At 38.8% G+C, this 6,369-nt stretch overlaps 1 protein-coding gene across 1 annotated transcript in view; it reads left to right on the top strand.

Annotated features, from left to right (window-relative positions):
* Window positions 1–516: 516 nt before the first annotated feature.
* Window positions 517–6,369, top strand: part of peli1b (pellino E3 ubiquitin protein ligase 1b) — a 58,373-nt gene continuing 52,520 nt past the window's right edge. The window contains exon 1 of the mRNA XM_038307436.1: window positions 517–795. The gene's annotated coding sequence lies outside the window, so the exon portion shown is untranslated. The remainder of the gene's footprint in view (window positions 796–6,369) is intronic.

The following is a 6,369-nucleotide window of genomic DNA, read 5'->3' as shown; positions in this document are numbered from 1 at the left end:
GGAGGCTCACTCAGAAGGATCCACGGCGGACTCTGCTGGAGAAAGGTGGAACTTCTCCAGCTCCCAACAGTATCGACTCATTGACTCAAGCAATCCATCACACCAAGCATGCTTGCAGTGACAGTGGAGAGGAAACCTCCCTTTTTGACAGGAAGGACTTTTTAAAGACTTCCAAAAATTTGAAAAATGCTCATTCATCAACAAAGTGTTTTGATTTTACCTGAAATGTGAAATATGAGCAAAATGTATAACAATAATATTGTCTCATAATGACAATAAGGATTTTTTAATTTTTGAATCTTACAAGATTAATTTGGCTCAGCAGCAAATCTTCACTGAAAGAGTCTCAAATTATTTTTATCTTTATAAAAATTAAGCTCTCTACATTAAATTCACTGTAATTGAACGCGGCTGGAGGCACGTCGCTTGAAAAGCAGAGAACACTCCAACTCCCAGCATCCTTTGCGGGCGCGTCCTCCTGACGCGCACGCTCACAGAGGCAGGGAAGGACTCCGCTCAGTGTTTACGTTGAGATGCTCACAACAAAGGACAGCGCAACACGGACAGGCTGCTCTCTAACATAACGCACCGGGGCTACAAATACCTTTAAAGCTTCACTTATTTCACTGCTGGGAAAAAAAAAAGGAAAACAGATTAAAAAAATCCTCGTTTTCCTCCGCTATTTCTATTACGTGGTTTAATATCTGATTTACGAGCTCAGAAGCGGAACAATTAATGTGACATTTCCTTCTGAGCACCAAGACATTGAGAGAGGACTTCATCATCTGTATCGCAGTAAGTCCGCTGATTTATCCTGCTAAATATAAAAGACGCATGGGTGTGAGAGCGAGCAGTTTATTCCTCTGTGTTTTCTGAGCGTCACCTGCTTTGTCCAGCCAGCCTCTTACCTCATTTGGTAATGTCCTATCACTCTGCTGGGAAGTCATCAGGCAGGGCTGCAGCTGCAAAGCGCTCGCCTCTTCCAAGTGTTTTCTACACAGAAACACATGCTTGAACCTGCACCTGCCTCCATCTGTGTTCTTATATTAAGCTTTTTCCTTGAATGTCTCATTGCCTGGGTTTACACCATGAGAAATCTCTGATCAGTCTGCAGGGATTAGATCCTTCAATCTGTCCTAGTTTGAACTGATGGTGTGTAGAGTTTTTAAGCTTTTATCATAAAGAAAATTTTAATAATAATTTATTATTTTTTAAAGAATAAGGTTCCCTGATTTGCTATTTAGTTGCTAATATACAGAGGCATAGCAAAAAAATAAAATAAAATTATAAGGGTGGCCAGGCAATAACCAATGTATCCTAAGGGGTGGCCAAAAGTGTATAGTCACCAGAACCTTAGTGTCAATCTACAGTGTTCCAACAGGAACAAGCATAACATCCATATTTCCTAAATAAGGACAAACTATAGTTTCCTGTAGCCTTTGCTAACAAATAGATGCATATATTTAAACATCCGTCTAGATAAAAGCTATATGGATAAAATTCTTTGAGGTTTGAGTTCTGGAGCGAACATTTTTTCCATCGTCATTACTTACCTACTTTTATCAATATCATTCTACATTAAATTGATATTTAAAAGTACTAATATCTACATAAATTGATAATTCAATATTTTTTTTGTTAAAATAGTTATTTACAGTATCTATTATTTCACTGAAGACACTTAAATGACTTGAAGAGACACATTATTTTCTCTTTACGGCATATAAAGCAAAATCTAGTTCTGAAAGAGCATGAATTCTGTACTAATTATCTCTAATGTTGGTATATTGATGTACATAATTAACCAGTAATTGTTAATATACCGTATATAAAATTGAAATGTTTTGAATATTCTATTTGAGAGAAAAAAATGGTAGGGCCATGGCCGACCCTGGCCCCCCATCTAGCTCCGCCTCTGCTAATATGGTATTACCATTTTGCAATACTGATTTCCTGTAGACTAATTAGGAAGGAAAAGTAAAGTGTCAGTAGGTTTTTAATGCATGCTAAGAATGTATGACTAAGGAGATGGAGATCTTGCATAACACATCTTATACATGTTGCATTAAACAAAGGACATTTTCAGCAAAGCTTAGGATGCAAAATCTGCACAGGGATTTCTGTTTTGTTCCTTTTAAAAATGGAGGAAGGATGCATTAATTGAGTAGAACTTTGCAGAAGTTAGGATTTTATCCAATGGGAATTTTAGTGTAAAGGGCTTAGGTCTGTCAGCTCTGTTGCACATTTTTTGGAGGGTGTGTTTCCTGCATGTCGGTGTGTGTGTGGATCTCAGTCTGGAGAGTCTCGGTTTCAGTGAGGAAACTCGAGTCGGTGGTGTCATGCAGGGGTTCAGAGAGAAAAAGAGACGCTTGGATGTCCTAATGGAGGCTTAATGCTGCCCTGTATGCATAGTAAGCCAGTTTGTGGATCCATAGACCAGCCTTCTGTTCCCAACGGCTGCTGATCTGGCCACAAAATAAAGATTCTTGTTAATATCTGTAACTGAACTTGATATTAGAATCCCAGCATGTTCAACTCTTGACTTCGTAGGACTTTATGGGTTAAAATAACAAAGTAGCTTGTATAATCTGAGGTAACTGTTGATAAAAATGCATGCATAGGTATTTGAACTTTTTCACGAGTCAATAAATGGGAATAATATTAGGATTTTAGTTCTTTGTTGTCAACTCATAAATATGTGACATCAGATGTTTCATCTGTGAAAATACAAGTTTAAAAGTTAAACTTTGCAAAACTACAAGTTTTGCAAGCTGGGGCACTCCTTAACAGCTGGTTGTAGTAGTGCACCTATGCACCTTTTAACGAGAATAACAGAAAGAAGACAAAAACAGAGTTATCGATTGAACATTATGCTGTGTAGGCATTGAAAACAACCTCTCATTAAGAATACCTTGAATTGATAGGGACACTAAAGATACGGCAGAAGTGGGTCTGCAGTCGTCATAATAAGTCGTGTCCGAATAGTGACGGCAGTTTGGAAGGAGCTAGGATTTGGAAGCAGTGTGCTTCCTTGAGCTCATGCAGTTAGCATAGGGACCTCCTAACCTTCTTAGCCTTGCGTGACACATGATAATAGCTTATCCTATCTTACCAAGTTCAACAAAAATACATTATTTAAGGAAATGCATTCTGTGTGACACATGCAAATGTCCTCATCTTCATATATTCTGAGTTTCATAACGGAGAGATTCATCCATTTCCTACATTTTTACAACTTTTGTTTTTTCCTAGCAGCCTCTAATCCCACTTTTACCAGCATCATTCATTTGGGTGTCTGTTCTGTAATGATATCCACAAGGCTGGAGCTTGTTCAGAATCACCAAAACAGTCCATAACTTCATTTCCACCCTGGATAGGATTCTAACTGTTGACCGCAAGAAATGTGAAGAAACAGCAGCTAGAAACAGGAGCTATAAGCTGAGGTATATCATAATATAATTAGCCAATATTTCGGCAAAACTAAAACTCAGTTCGTCTTTTTCCATCTTCTCGCAAATAGCCTTCAGATGCATTACCGCCACCAACTGTAAGGAATGTAGCAGCTTCATCAGAAGTCGCTGAAGTAATCATACATTTGTAGTTTTGCAAAGATGTATTTTATTACTCCAGATGAAACATCTGCTGTAGGGATGCACGATATTGGGAGTTTTGCCGATATCCGATATGCCGATATTTGAAAACTCATGTAGCCGATAACCGATATCGATACCGATGTTAAAGCTGGACAAAAATAAGTAGTCATTGAAAATGGCAGTTTTGTTATCCATTTCTGACAATTTGAAAAATAATATACTCAAATATATTTTCATATGCTGATATCAAATTGATTTTTAAAACGCGATCTATTTTACTTTCAAAATCTCGTGAAATTTCATCGTTCTGTTACAAACTCTCGTGATATTTTGCAAATTCTTGTGAGATTTTGTTAGTAAAATAGATCGATACAGGGTCAATATATCAACATATAAAAATATGGCAAAATTTCGTGAATTTTCGGGGGATTTCGTAGCATAACGATGACATATAGCAATATTTCATTAGTAAAAGAGATTGATATGGTGTTTTTAAATGGCAATATATCAGCATATGAAGATATTGTGATATTTTAATGTATCAATATTTTTTCCCTCGTCTTTAGAAGTTTTTAAGTCTGTAAAAAAGAAGTTTTTGAGGAATAAGAAGAAGTAGTATTTTATTTTATTTTTTAGACTTTAGAAACTCAGAAGCTGATCAAATATCGGGTTAAATATCGGTGGGGTGGCCGATGTCCGATATTCAGTTTTAAGGCCGATACAGGGCGATACCGATAGGGGGCCGATTATATCGTGCATCCCTAATCTGCTGTTATATAAGTATGAGCTTACAACAAAGAAATAACACAAATCTTAATTTTATTCCTGTTCATTAACTTTTACATTAACAAACAGGATACATATTTATTATATATAAATACAAATTTATATCCATGGTGGCGCTCCAAGGCAGGGGCCAAGAGCAGCTCCTTTCGAAAAATTTCTCAAAATATGCCATTTAAAACGTCAAACCGACATCTATGCTTGAGCTACGTTCACAAAAGTTTTTAAATACTGACATTTCTGACTGTTTAAAAAGCTGCGGAGTGCTACGGACGGATGTGGACAAAACAACAGCGGAAAATAACTGACGGAGGAAGAGATGCGCAAGTCTGAGAAATTGAGGCTGCAGAGGGGGGCTAACTGCGAAGCTAAAGATAAATCCCCACAGACCGCCGCTTCCATCAGTGCTGCTCTCCAACGTCTGCTCATTGGAAAAGAAAATGGATAATCTCAGACTCGAGCTCACTTCAACAAAGGAGCTATCTAACTGCTGCGCCATCATTCTGACAGGGTTTTGGCTGCGTCCAGCAGTACCGGACGGTGCTGTAGGCCGGGGGGGGCTGATGCTGTACCGCGCTGATAGAAAACAAAGAGCTCTGCGTGAATGGAAACTTCTCTGAGACTGTTCCGGGGCAATTTTCAGCATCTAGGAAGGAAGCACAGCCCTCTGCAGGTGAAAATGAGGAGCTCGCTCCAGATGCTTCCCTGCCAAATGCTGAACCCTCCCCAGCCGGCTCCTTCCGGCTTCCACACCTTCTCCAGCATCGTCTATCGCTGCTAAACCTGCCGATGGCACCACTGCTGCTTCAACCACATCAGCCTCTTCAACCCAGGGGGCTACCACCCGCACAGCATCGTCATCATCGTCCTCTTCCTCCCCTGAGCAAGGAGAAGCGAGTGCTTCAGGAGCTGGAGGCAGTAGTAGCAGCTCAACAACAACTGCTGCTTACATTATCAAGGCTGCACTTTAAAAAAAGGAATTGTTCTAAACAAACTTTCTGTTTGTATACACTTGTGTATACAAAATAAATCTAAGTCTAAGTCTTAGTCATATTATTGGCACTTATCTTACCCCATACCTCTAAATGTGCTGCAAAGCTGGCGTAAGTTAACTGTGCAGCTTTTTATTCCTAAGTGCAGCTAAGAGGCACATTGTAATCTAGAAGAGCAGTATAAATGTACTGCTGAGGTGTTAGAGGTGCTTGGTAAGATTACTAGTAACCCTGCACTCCTAGTATCATTGCATGGAAGCTATATAACATCCTGTTTGAGGTTAGAAACCAGCAAACATGGGGAAGAAGGTTCTGTGATTAAATCTAAGCTTTTCTGCCTATCTGTAAAACTGCGTTTGGATATAAACTGATATGAAAGTGACACATGGTGGAGCTGGCATCATGGTTTGGGGATTCTTTCATTTATTTGGGAAGAGAAAGCAGATTAGAGTCAGTTAAAAACAGCTAAAATTAAAATTTGAAGAAAGGATACAGCAGTAAGACTCTTAGCGTCAGGTGAGTCTATAATTACTTTACTTTCTGAGGTTTTAGACAGTAGGCTACACCATTATTTTATGTTTTAATGTGTCTAGTCTATGTTTGCTGAATCAGTGCTAAAGCAGAAGCTACGTAGTATCATCTTTCAATGTATAAAAAAGCGAGTGTTTATCATGGATGAAGCTCCGGCCAACAAACTTCTACCACGGCAGAACAAAATGTTCATAAAGTCGGTTATAAAAACCCCTTCATTGCAACTTGGGAGTTGGAAAAAGAAACACATTTTCTGTCTGCTATGTTCCTGTCTTTTTTATTTATTTATTTTTTTGTTCAAGTGGAGGAAGAAATCAGCTGCAATTTCACAGAGTCGACTGACCGCAGCTGTTAAGAGAGAACATTTATTCAGTGGATAAAAATAACCCTTTGGGAGTTCCAGATCCATTAAAAATGTACCATTACGTGAAACCTAATCAGGTTTTTCATCTTTGCGTCCACAGCCCAGC

Source organism: Cyprinodon tularosa, unplaced genomic scaffold (assembly GCF_016077235.1).
Source record: "Cyprinodon tularosa strain WSP-4 unplaced genomic scaffold, ASM1607723v1 ctg61, whole genome shotgun sequence".
NCBI classification, from domain to species: domain Eukaryota; kingdom Metazoa; phylum Chordata; class Actinopteri; order Cyprinodontiformes; family Cyprinodontidae; genus Cyprinodon; species Cyprinodon tularosa.
Note: the sequence above shows the minus strand (reverse complement) of the source record. Positions and strands in the feature narration are given on the sequence as shown.